The sequence below is a fragment of the Rhinopithecus roxellana genome, chromosome 15 (assembly GCF_007565055.1).
Source record: "Rhinopithecus roxellana isolate Shanxi Qingling chromosome 15, ASM756505v1, whole genome shotgun sequence".
Lineage (NCBI taxonomy): Eukaryota > Metazoa > Chordata > Mammalia > Primates > Cercopithecidae > Rhinopithecus > Rhinopithecus roxellana.
The window spans coordinates 59,753,981-59,766,761 of NC_044563.1; the positions used below are offsets into that span (position 1 = coordinate 59,753,981).

The window sequence follows — 12,781 nt, forward strand, 5'->3', positions numbered from 1 at the left end:
GGCTGTGTTAATGTTTTTTTCAGTCTATTTTCTCACTGTTGTTACAATTGGGCAATTTCTGATGTTCTATTTTCCAGTTCACTGGTTTTTTTCTCTGTCTCCTGTATTCTGCTGCTGAGTCTATCCACTGAGTGTTTTTATTTCAGTCATTGTACTTTTCCATTTTAAAATTTCCATTTGCTCCTTCCCCTTTTATCTCTTTGGTTAGACAGTCAATGTTTTCATTTGTTTCAAGTGTGTTCATAATTGCCCATTAACTGATTTTTATAATACTGCTGTAAAATCTTTACCAAGATGACATTTCTGTCATCTTGCTGGTGGCATCTATGCATTGTCCATTTTGATTCAGTTTAGGATCTTTCTGGTTTTTGGTTTGTGTCATGGACTAAATGTTTGAGTCCTACAAATTAATATGTTGAACCCCTAACCCCCAATGTGCTGGTATTTTAAAATGGGGCCTTTGGGATAGAATTAGGGTTAGATGTAGTCATGAGGATGGGCCCTTTGTCTCAGAGATTAGTGTCCTTATAACAAGAGACACCAGAGAACTTGCTGTCTCTCTCCTCTTGTGAGCAGACAGGAAAGGCCACTTGAGGACCCTGTGAGAGGGCAGTTGTCTGCAAGCCAGGAAGACAGCCCTCACCAGGAGCTGAATGGGCTGGCACCTTGATCTGGAGACTTCTCAGCCTCCAGAACTCTGAGAAATAAAGAAATACCATCCATTCTACAGTATTTTGTTATGGTTGCCTGAGCAGACTGATATAGTACAAGTGGTTTTCTATTAAACCTGTACATTTTAGATATTTTGTTATAAGAATCTGAATTGTATTTAAATTCTCGTTTTGGCTGTTTTTTTAATAACCGCTCCAGCAGGGGATAACAGGGTGGCACCGCCTCATTATTACCAGGCAGGGGTAGAAGTGCAAGTTCTCCCCACAGCCTCCATTGACACATAAGGAGGAAGGCTCCTCATGACTGCCAGGTATGACTCCCCACGTGGTCCTCACTGACACTGCAGTGGGGAGGGAACCTTGTTACTATCTAGCAGAAATTAGAGTCCCAGCTCCCTACTCAGTCTTCTCTGACATTACCCCACAGTGGTTGGGGCGCTTCATTAGTGTTGTGTAGTGTAAATCTACACTCCCCACTTGGCCTTTGCAGACATGGGTGGTGGAGGAATCACAGTTTTTCTTTGGTGTTTGGCTAGAGTATAGCAATAATTGTTTAGAAGTTTTCTGTCTTTCTGCGCTCTCCTTTCCTGGTCTTCTGGCTAGAAAGAGCAAGCCTTTGTTGGGCCTTTTCTTGTCTGTGCATGTTGGCACTTGCAAATTGCTTGCTTTTTTACTTCCAACTCTGGGATATATGAGGAAGGAAGAAAATGTAGAGAACTCATTACTGTGTCACTCCTTCAGTCCCAAAGTCCCTATCTGGTCTCCCTTCTTCTGCACATCTTCCAAAGTCCTATGTTTATTTTACATATAATGTACAGGGACTTCAGTTGCATTTGGCAGGAAGAATAGGGGAAAGTATACCTATTTCATCTTCAGGGAAAAGGGAGTTCTATATACCGAGTTTTCAATTATAATTATTTTATGACTTTATGTCTAGAAAGTCTATTTTTCTCTTTTTCAAGTCTGCTTTGCAATTCTTTATAGTTTTTTATTTCCTACACATGCTTCTCAAGCATTTCTGTCATTTATTTATACTTATGGAGCATGTTATTATATAAACTCTGATAATTCCGTTACTGGATTTTTTTTTCTTCTGAATCTCTCTGTTTTCATTTCTGCTAGTCCTTACCCATGATACCTTATTTCTTTGTGTGGTTAATTATTGTTTACTGTAAATTATTCACCTTTGAATTTTATTTCTAAGACTTTAAAAAGACTTTTTAGGCCGGGTGTGGTGGCTCACGCCTGTAATCCGAGCACTTTGGGAGGCCGAGGTGGGTGGATCATGAGGTCAGGAGATCGAGACCATTCTGGCTAACATGGTGAAACCCTATCTCTACTAAAAATACAAAAAAATTAGCCGGGCATGGTGACAGGTGCCTGTAGTCCCAGCTACTTGGGGGCTGAGGCAGGAAAATAGCGTGAACCCGGGAGACAGAGCTTCCAGTGAGCTGAGATCGCGCTACCGCACTCCAGCCTGGGCGACAGAGCGAGACTCTGCCTCAAAAAAAAAAAAAAAAAAAAAAGTCTTTTTATTGAAATACAACTTACATCATCAAAGTGTAGAAATCCTAACTTAATAATGTTTTACTTATGTGTGCACCTGTGGAGCTATCACCCAGATCAAGATGCAGAACACTGGCAAAGCACGGTGGCTCACACCTGTAATCCCAGCACTTTGGGAGGCCGAGGCAGGTGGATCACCTGAGGTCAGGAGTTTGAGACCAGCCTGGCCAACATGGTGAAAATCCGTTTCTACAAAAATTACAAAAATTAGCCAGGCATGTTGGTGCGTGCCTGTAGTCCCAGCTACTCAGGAGACTGAGGCAGGAGAATTGCTTGAACCCAGGAGGCAGAGGTTGCAGTGAACCAAGATTGCACCATTGCACTCCAGCCTGGGCGACAAGAGGAAAACTCCGTCACCCTCCACCAAAAAAAATACAGAACATTTCTGGCACCCCAAAAGACATCTTTGTGCCTCCTTCTAATCAGTACCTACTCCAACAGTAACTGCTCTTCTGATCTCTACCACCATGTATTCGTTTATCCTATTTTAAAATGTCATATAAATGGAATCACATAATATATACTTTTTGTATGTCTGGCTTCTTTCATTTAACATTGCCTTTGAGATTCATCCATGTTTTTCACGTATCATGTTAGTAATTCACTATTCTCATTGCTGTTTTACTTTTCATGTGTATGATATATTTACATATATTCCTACTGATGTTATGATTATATATGCTATTTCATACGTATTATTTGAGTATTCTAGCATGATTCCTTTGTCAGATATATGTACTGCAAATATTTGCTCCCAGTCTATGAGTTGCCTTTTTACTTTTTTTTTTTTTGAAACAGACTCTCACTCTGTTGCCCAGGCTGGAGAGTACAGTGGTATGATCTCAGCTCACTGCAACATCCACCTCCTGGATTCAAGCAATTCTCCCACCTCAGCCTCCCAAGTAGCTAGGATTACAGGCATGCACCACCACGCCTGGCTAATTTTTGTGTTTTTGATAGAGATGGGATATCTCCATGTTGGCCACGCTGGTCTCAAACTCTTGACTTCAGGTGATCCACCCACCCTAGCCTCCCAAAGTGCTAGGATTACAGGCATGAGCCACCACACCTGGCCCCTTTAGCTCTCTTAATGATGTCTTTTTGGCGAACAGAAGTTCTTAATTTTGGTAAAATCCAATTTATCAATCTTATGTTCTGTCTAGGAACTCTTTCCACCAATATTCTCCTAGAGGCTTGATTGCTTTATTTTAGCTTCCACATTTAAGTCTACAATCCATTCTAAATTAATTTCTGGTAGTTGTGAGGAAGGCGTGAAGGTTCGGTTTTTCAGCTTAGTTATCCCATCAACCCATTTATTTAAAATAACTCTGATAAATTGGAATGGAACCTTTGTCATGAATCCCACACATAAATATATGTGTGGGTCTGTTTCTGGGCTCTCTGTTCTATTCTTTAGGTGGTTTTGTTCTTTTTTGTTGTTCCCAGAGGAGCAATAAAGAGTTGCATAAAGAAAAAGTGGATCAAGTCCTCCCACCCTCTTCTCTTTGAAGTAACCACGTTACCACTCTGAGAGGCATTTAGCTTTCCTCCATGCTCTTACAAACATGTGCTCACACACAGTGTGCATTTACAAAGAAGTTTTTAACCACATGGGGAGATGCTTTCTTGTAAAACGAAGAGAGTAGAATGTAAATATTTATGTATCAAACTGTATAAGAGTAGTAATAAAAAGTAGCACTTATCATGTGCCAGGTGCTTTCCTAAGTGCTTTACGTATATTAACTCATTTAATTCTCATAGCAGCCTGAAAGATATGGGCAATTTTGCTCCCATTTTACAGATGATGAAATAGAGGCACAGAGAAGGTGAAACTTGCCCGGTGCCGCATAACCAATATATGGTGGAGCTAGGATTCAAACCCAGCCTGTCTGGCTCCAGAGCCCATACTCTTAACCAGAATTGGTTAGAATAAGACACGTGGAAACATTAGTTGCACTTACCTCTATGAATTAGGATTTTTATTATTTATCCCTTGCTCACTGCCCTTCACCATTCTGACCATTAGGGCCAAGTTCTTTCCCAGCCTTGAAGCCTTTTCATTTCTAGTGTAGACAGTTCCTCCATGACTCACTGCTCAATCAACTGCTATTCACCTTTCAACCCTCAGCCTAAATTCCCCTTCCCCATGAAGTTCGCCCTGACTTCCTACACAAGTATGACTTCCCTGAAACAATTCCACAACTTCCTGTCCTGTGCTTTTCCTTTCTAGCAGTCAGCACAATTGTACATAACAATTTCTGGAATGAGTTGTTTGAATAGCCGTCTTCCCTCAGCACCCCCTAACTGTGGGCTCTATGAAGGCAAGCTCTGGGTCTGTCTTGTTAATCTTTGGGTGGCCAGAGCCTTGTCTGAAACAAGTAGATATGTATGTGAGGGTTCCACTGTGGAGCAGATCAGTGAGAGGCCAGTAGGGGGCTTGGCTTGGGGAGCCCTTTTGCTGTGTTCTAATATGGGTGCAGAGGGAGGTGCTGGAATCAGACACATGGCCCTGAATTAAAATACTGACTAAGCAAGCTGTGCAAACCTGGAGTATAACACTCACATTCTGAGATCTGCTTCCTCTCATATAATATGGGGTTAAAAATATCACTTCGTGGCCAGGCGTGGTGGCTCACGCCTGTAATCCCAGCACTTTGGGAGGCTAAGGCAGGTGGATCATGAGGTCAGAAGATCGAGACCATCCTGACTCACACAGCAAAACCCCGTCTCTATTAAAAATACAAAAATTAGCCGGGCGTGGTGGCGGGCGCCTGTAGTCCCAGCTACTCGGGAGGTTGAGGCAGGAGAATCGCTTGAACCAGGGAGGCAGAGGTCGCAGTGAATCGAGACCATGCCACTGCACTCCAGCCTGGTGACAGAGCGTGAGTCAGTCTCAAAAAACCAGACAAACAAAAAACCCTCATATTTCCAAGAGTACATGACACACAGTAGATGTCCAATAGTTAAATGAATTTATTGAATGCTTTTGAAATAATTAAATATGATTTTTCCAGTTTCTTAACTTCTCCGTACCGCTGACCTCTGTTTTCTTATCTGTGAAATGAGATAGTAAATAAATGAATACGCCTATTTCTTTTTTTTTTTTGAGACGGAGTCTCATTCTGTCGCCCAGGCTGGAGTGCAGTGGCGCGATCTCAGCTCACTGCAAGCGCCGCCTCCCAGGTTCACGCCATTCTCCTGCCTCAGTCTCCCGAGCAGCTGGGACTGCAGGCGCCCACCACCACGTCCGGCTAATTTTGTTGTAGTAGAGACGGGGTTTCACTGTGTTAGCCAGGACGGTCTCGATCTCCTGACCTCGTGATCCGCCCGCCTCGACCTCCCAAAGTGGTGGCATTACAGGCGTGAGCTACTGCGCAGGGCCAAATATCCCTATTTCTTAAAATTGTTGTGGGAATTCAAGAACATAATCCACGCAAAGCACAGAACCCAGTGTCTAGCATGGAGGAAATGCTCAATAGCGGTGAACTATGCTTCTTATTATTATGGGTAAAGCACCTTCTGAAGTGCTCAGCACACAGTAGGCACTCCGTAGATAGATGGTGCCAAATGTTACTGACTTAGCCTTCGTGGAGTCATGTCCAGCTGCTTCTAGGGCAGTGCAGGGTTCTGGCTCTGAGAGTGCCTCCAGTTTCCAGGTTTGGTGCTGTACTGACGCCACCCAGTGGCATGAACTATCACTGCTGTGTCCAGTTCAAGGATCAGGTAGGTCTGAGGACAATCCTAGCCAGGAGCTAGCACAGCCTATGGAATCTCTCAAGTCAAGGAAGGGGAAACATTACAGATCATTTATTTCTTCAACTTACAACATTTATGAACACAATACATATATTTAAACTATTGCTGACAGTGTACGTGGTTATTAATCACACTGAAGGACTTAAACACAGAATATAAGTTATGTTAACTAGAAATTCTCAAAGTAGGCCTGGCGCAGTGGCTCACACCTGTAACCCCGGCACTTTGGGACGCCTGGCAGGAGATTGCTTGAGCCCAGGAGGTTGAGACCAGCCTGGGCAGCATAGAGACCCTATCTCTTTTAAAAAAAAAAAATGTTTTTTGCTTTCTTTCCCGGCTGAGCTCGGGCTCAGCTCGACAGGGCTCGGCGGGCGGCGGCGGGGCGGCGGGCGGAGGAGGGAGGGCGAGGGCGGGCGGAAGAGGGAGGAGAGGCGCGGGGAGCCAGGCCTCGGAGCAGCCACCCGAGCAGACGGATCACACGGAGCAGCGGCCCCGGCCCCGCCAGATCTGCAGCCGAGATGCTCCAGACTTTGTATGATTACTTCTGGTGGGAACGCCTGTGGCTGCTTGTGAACTTGACCTGGGCCGATCTAGAAGACCGAGATGGACGTGTCTACGCCAAAGCCTCAGATCTCTATATCACGCTGCCCCTGGCCTTGCTCTTCCTCATCGTTCGATACTTCTTTGAGCTGTACGTGGCTACACCACTGGCTGCTCTCTTGAACATAAAGGAGAAAACCCGACTGCGGGCACCTCCCAATGCCACCTTGGAACATTTCTACCTGACCAGTGGCAAGCAGCCCAAGCAGGTGGAGGCAGAGCTTTTGTCCTGGCAGAGCGGGCTCTCCGGCCGCCAGGTAGAGCGTTGGTTCCGCCGCCGCCGCAACCAGGACCGGCCCAGTCTCCTCAAGAAGTTCAGAGAAGCCAGCTGGAGATTCACATTTTACCTGATTGCCTTCATTGCCGGTATGGGCGCCATTGTGGATAAACCCTGGTTCTACGACATGAAGAAAGTTTGGGAGGGATATCCCATACAGAGCACTATCCCTTCCTAGTATTGGTACTACGTGATTGAACTTTCCTTCTACTGGTCCCTGCTCTTCAGCATTGCCTCTGATGTCAAGCGAAAGGATTTCAAGGAACAGATCATCCACCATGTGGCCACCATCATCCTCATCAGCTTTTCCTGGTTTGCCAATTACATCCGAGCTGGGACTGTCATCAAGGCTCTGCATGACTCTTCTGACTACCTGCTGGAGTTAGCCAAGATGTTTAACTATGCGGGATGGAAGAACACCTGCAACAACATCTTCATCATCTTCGCCATTGTTTTCATCATCACCCGACTGGTCATCCTGCCCTTCTGGATCCTGCATTGCTCCCTGGTATACCCACTGGAGCTCTATCCTGCCTTCTTTGGCTATTACTTCTTCAATTCCATGATGGGAGTTCTACAGCTGCTGCATATCTTCTGGGCCTACCTCATTTTGCGCATGGCCCACAAGTTCATAACTGGAAAGCTGGTACAAGATGAAGGCAGTGACTGGGAAGAAACAGAGAACTCAGAGGGGGAGGAGGCTGCAGCTGGGGGAGGAGCAAAGAGCCGGCCCCTAGCCAATGGCCACCCCATCCTCAATAACCATCATCGTAAGAATGACTGAACCATTATTCCAGTTGCCTCCCAGATTAATGCATAAAGCCAAGGAACTACCCCCCTCCCCGCGCTATAGGGTCACTTTAAGCTCTGGGGAAAAAGGAGAAAGTGAGAGGAGAGTTTTCTGCATCCTCCCTCCTTGCTTTTCACCCAGTTGCCTTTAAACCAAATTCTAACCAGCTCATCCCCAGTAGGGGGATGTTGGTTATATTCTGTTAGAGGGGGATGGTTGTATTTTCCTCCCTATCCTCCAAGTCATCCTTTCTACTGCTTTTGAGGCCCTCCCTCAGCTCTCTGTGGGTAGGGGTTACAACTCACATTCCTTATTCTGAGGATTTGGCCCTAGCTGTTTGCCTTTGACTCCCTGACCTCCAGAGTCAGGGTTGTGCCTTATTGTCCCATCTGTGGGCCTCATTTTGCCAAAGCTGGACCAAGGCTCAGCTTTCTAAGCTCCCTAACTTGGGCCAGAAACCAAAGCTGAGCTGACTTTTAATTTTTCCCTCTATGACACAAATGAATTGAGGGTAGGAGGGTGCACATAACCCTTACCCTACTTCTGCCAAAAAGTGGGGGCTGTACTGGGGACTGCTCCGATGATCTTTCTTTGTGCTACTTCTTTCAGCTGTCCCTGTAGCCACAGGGCTAAGATCTGACTGCCTCCTCCTTTCTCTGGCCTCTTCCCCTTCCCTCTTCTCTTCAGCTAGGCTAGATGATTTGGAGTAGAATGGCAACTAATTCTAATTTTTATTTATTAAATATTTGGGGTTTTGGTTTTAAAGCCAGAATTACGGCTAGCACCTAGCATTTCAGCAGAGGGACCATTTTAGACCAAAATGTACTGCTAATGTTTTTTTTTTTTAATTAAAAGATTAAATAAAAAATATTAAATAAACCATGAAAAAAATGTTTTTAATTAGCTGGGCATGTTGGCACACACCTGTAGTCCCAGCTACTCAAGAGGCTGAGGCAAGAGGATCACCTGAGCCCAGGAGGTCAAGGATGCAGTGAGCCATGTTTATCCCACTGCTCTCCAGCCTGCGTGACAGAATAAGACCTTGTCTCAAAAAAAAAAAAAAAAAAAAAAAAAAAGGCGGGGTAGGTGGGGGGCGGGCGCGGTGACTCACGCCTGTAATCCCAGCACTTTGGGAGGCCAAGGTGGGTGGATCATGTGGTCAGGAGATCGAGACCATCCTGGCTAACATGGTGAAACCCCTTCTCTACTAAAAAATACAAAAAATTAGCCAGGCTTGGTGGCGGGCTCCTGCAGTCCCAGATACTCGGGAGGCTGAGGCAGGAGAATGGCATGAACCCAGGAGGCAGAGCTTGCAGTGGGCCGAGATTGTGCCACTGCACTCCAGCCTGGGTGACAGAGTGAGACTCTGATTCAAAAAAAAAAAAAAAAATCTCGAAATAGATTTTTAAAAATTAAAATCTTAGAGTTCAATTAGAAGATCCTTTGGATTTCCTTGCAGAAAAAAAGCAGTAACTGTGAACCAAGGAAAAGATTCCACTTCTCGTGCTTCCTAGTATTTGCTATAACAAACTTGGGAAGCAGTCAGATCCTTGCCCTTCCTTTAATATCTGCTCTACGCTGTAGAAAATGTGCAGTCAGAAAGTAGGTTAAGGGCTCCACTTAGTGGGAAGCAACAAGACCAGGAGATCAGGCAGGAGAACTAGGAGCACAAGGCTTTCTCTTGTGCCTGTGAAGGAAAGAAATGTCTCAGAACATGGACAAATGAGACTTTTCCAGCTCCACCCTTCTGTCAATAAACCAGGCCTGGCCTGGTGGCTCACACCTGTAATCTCAGCACTTTGGGAAGCCAAGGCAGGGAAATTACTTGAGGTCAGGAGTTCAAGACCAGCCTGGGCAGCATAGCGAAACCCTGTCTCTACAATAATAATAATAATAAAATAAAACACAAACCAGACAGAGGGGTTTTCGGGCCCACTGCCTCTAGATTCTCATCTGAAATCCGCTCTCACCACTGGGAATTCCTGTGACACTCCAAAGATTCCAAGGATATTATCTTTTAGTTCCTTTCCTCTCCATTGGAAATTCCAACCCAAGAAAGTCTCAAACTGCTGCAGCTGTAAAGCCTGATGAATGACTCAGTTCCTCCACCTATAGGCCTTTGTACTTAGGGCAGAAAGTCCTCAACTCTGAATGACCTTGGCACCCCTGGGTGCTGCTCCCTATGTGAGAGAGACCTTTCCTATCTGGGCCTGGCAGTCCTCTGGCCATCAGGGGAACCCTCTGTGCTTGTCTTTCTCCACCCCTGAAAGTATCTCCGAAACGCTATTTTTGTGACATTCTCCACCCAACATGGCTTTGCAAAATATGTGTTCTACTCGCAGGTTGACTGGTGTTCTGACTCTTGATGAAGTTACCAGGATCTGGTAGGAATCATTTGATCCAGATGTGAGGTGGCATCTTTCCTCTGCTGGCCTATTTACCTGACCATCCTGTTTCCAGTAAGGCCTGATAGGAATTTTTAAAGCCTACAAAAGTTCCTTTCGAAAGCTCAAAGTTACCCTGGAATCACACTTTAAGTTTTTGTTTTTCTGTGTATGGAATGCTTCTGTATTTTCCAGAGAAATTTCAGAACAAACTTCCATGGACATATTATTCTACAATCTAATCAGAACTTGAAATTACTCCACCTTTGAAATCTCAAGGCCCACCAGTCTGTTTTCTGACCACCCCTCTCAGTCTGCCCAGCTGCCATTCTCTACTGTCCTAGAGCACCTCATAGAGAGCACCAGTTCCCAAGCCTGCCTCCATCACCACGGCTACCTGCTCAGTTCAGATACCCTCATCTCTTGCCCCAATTCCTGCAGCAGCCACAGCCTTCTGCCCGGAACCAGGTCTTTCCATTCTCCTGGCCCTCTGATGTGTCCCCCAATATAGCAGTAGTTTCCATAACTCATTCTGCCTGGTGCCCAGCAGATCTTTCTGTTGGGAGTTTTACTGGACTGCAAATTGCCTCATGTCTCTGTGCCTGGGCTCTGCTTCCTATTCCAGGACATCAGCAGACCCAGACTCACTTGAACTGAGAAGCAGTAGAAATTACTGGCCTTAATTTTTCAAAGTTAACATTGTTATTGTTTTTAAGGGTGACATTCTGAAACACCTTAGAGCCTGGAATCAGCACTTCATCTTCACATGGGCCAAAAGCATATCTCTAATAGAAACTTCTAAGAAGGCTCTGATGACAAGGACTGAGACTTTCTATTAAAATATGGTGTATGAAAAGCTATTTGTTGAGAAAAAAAATGAGGAAAATTGGCCAAAAAATTGCATTTCCTCTTCCATGGTAATAAAACTTGGTGCAACAGCCTCTATAAATGATGCAACACTGCCCTGTAGTGAGACGTTGAAGAGCTCTTGTCAAATAATAACAGAAAGCTTTAAACTTAAAGTTACGTAAGATTTGAAGGAATTCTCTTACAGTCCTGCTAATAACCCCGGCGTGTACACCCAGTACAGGCCACTAGAGCTGTTCTGTGGAAATGGTTGAATTGTTTATTTTGATTTTGTTTGTTTGTTTCCCCTCTGCCCTTTCACACTCAATTTTAAATTTTTTCTTTGCTTTCAGTTTCTCTCTCTCTCTCTCTCTCTGTTTAATTTGAGACAGGGTCTTGCTCTGTTGCCCAGGCTGGAGTGCAGTGGTGCGATCTCAGCTCACTGCAGCCTCAACCTCCCGGGCTCAATCAATCCTTCTGCCTCAGCGTCCCATGTAGCTGAGACCACAGGCATGCCACCATGCCCAGCTAATTTTTGTATTTTTGGTAGAGACGGGTTTTGCCATGTTGCCCAGGTTGGTCTTAAATTCCGGAGCTCAAAGGATCCACGCACTTCAGCCTCTCAAAGTGCTGGGATTACAGGTGCGAGCTACCACACCTGGCTGAAAAATGTTGATTCTTTTTTATAATCCACCATCTCTAACAGACCCTCGCCATAGCTTCACTCCAGGGTCTTCTTGTTTTATAAAATATGAAGGAGTAGCTGTCAGTAGGATGAGGGTCCAGAGGTAGTAAATATTACCTGTACTATTAGCCACCCAGTTGGAATCAAAAGGTGATCTGTCATGTCTAAGATTGATGTCATCTAGCAGTTGAACAAGGACTTCCCATAAGACAGTGAAAGTGAGGCCTGAGCACTGACTTCATTGTTGGTGCCTTATTTCCATGCTAATGACCATCAACCACCAGTTTAGGGTCCAGAACTCTGGACTTGTATTTCCATCTGCATCCTGGACACCTTCCATCTTAGGTAAGTTCCAACAAAAAATTTCTCAATGGTGCGTGTTTTCCATTTCTTACAGCATGGAGCTATTTTTATTAAACGATGGAATGTTATTACCATCTTTAAGTCTGCAGTCCTATATTCCACCACAGTCTGACCTAATTCTGCCAGAATCTGGAGCACGGCAGAACCTGAGAGTGGCCGACGGGACCAGCAGGATGAGAGTGAGTATCTATAGTAAGCCTCTTTGCTGTCTTTGAGTTCTCCCTGATCTCACTCCATTTTTTAAATTTTTATTTTGTTATTTTTAGAGTCGGTATCTTGCTGTCACCCAGACTGGAATGCAGTGGTCCGATCATGGCTCACTGTAGCCTTGAATATCCTAGGCTCAAGCAACCCTCCCACCTCAGACTTCTGAGTAGCTGGAACTACAGGCACATACCACCACGCCTGGCTAAGCGGTTGGAACTTTTTTTTAAGAGAGTTTTAAGAGAGGTGGGGTTTTGCTATGTTGCCCAGATTGGCCTCAATCTCCGGGCCTCAAGCAACACCCCCTCCTTCAGCCTCTTCAGTTATTGGAATTAGAGGCGTGAGCCACCAAGCCCAGCTCTGACTCCATTTTTGAACTTCTTTTATTTCAGAAGTCTTCGTCATTTCAGAGAGTGATCGTAAACTGAGCCTCTGCACTCCCCGATACCTTTCCCATGTAATCCATAAAAAGATTGAGTTTTCTGCTTTTATCCCTAGGCTAGACTAACCTTTCATGGTCCTTCCCCAGACCAAAGGTTAGAAAAGAATTCCCACTTCTCACATTTCATGTTAAACCACATGTCCCTAGATTGTCAAGTCATACTTAAAATAAAATAACTGGGCCAGGTATAGTGGTTC

General features: G+C 44.9%; 2 pseudogenes across 2 annotated transcripts; both read left to right on the forward strand.

The window, feature by feature from the left end:
• The first annotated feature begins 6,329 nt into the window (after nucleotides 1–6,329).
• Nucleotides 6,330–7,654, forward strand: LOC104665150 (annotated as a pseudogene). Its single transcript, XR_748383.2, has one exon. The product of XR_748383.2 is annotated as a ceramide synthase 2 pseudogene (transcript).
• LOC115893508 lies at nucleotides 6,525–8,040 on the forward strand (annotated as a pseudogene). Its single transcript, XR_004053526.1, has one exon. The product of XR_004053526.1 is annotated as a ceramide synthase 2 pseudogene (transcript).
• The last annotated feature ends 4,741 nt before the right edge of the window (nucleotides 8,041–12,781 follow it).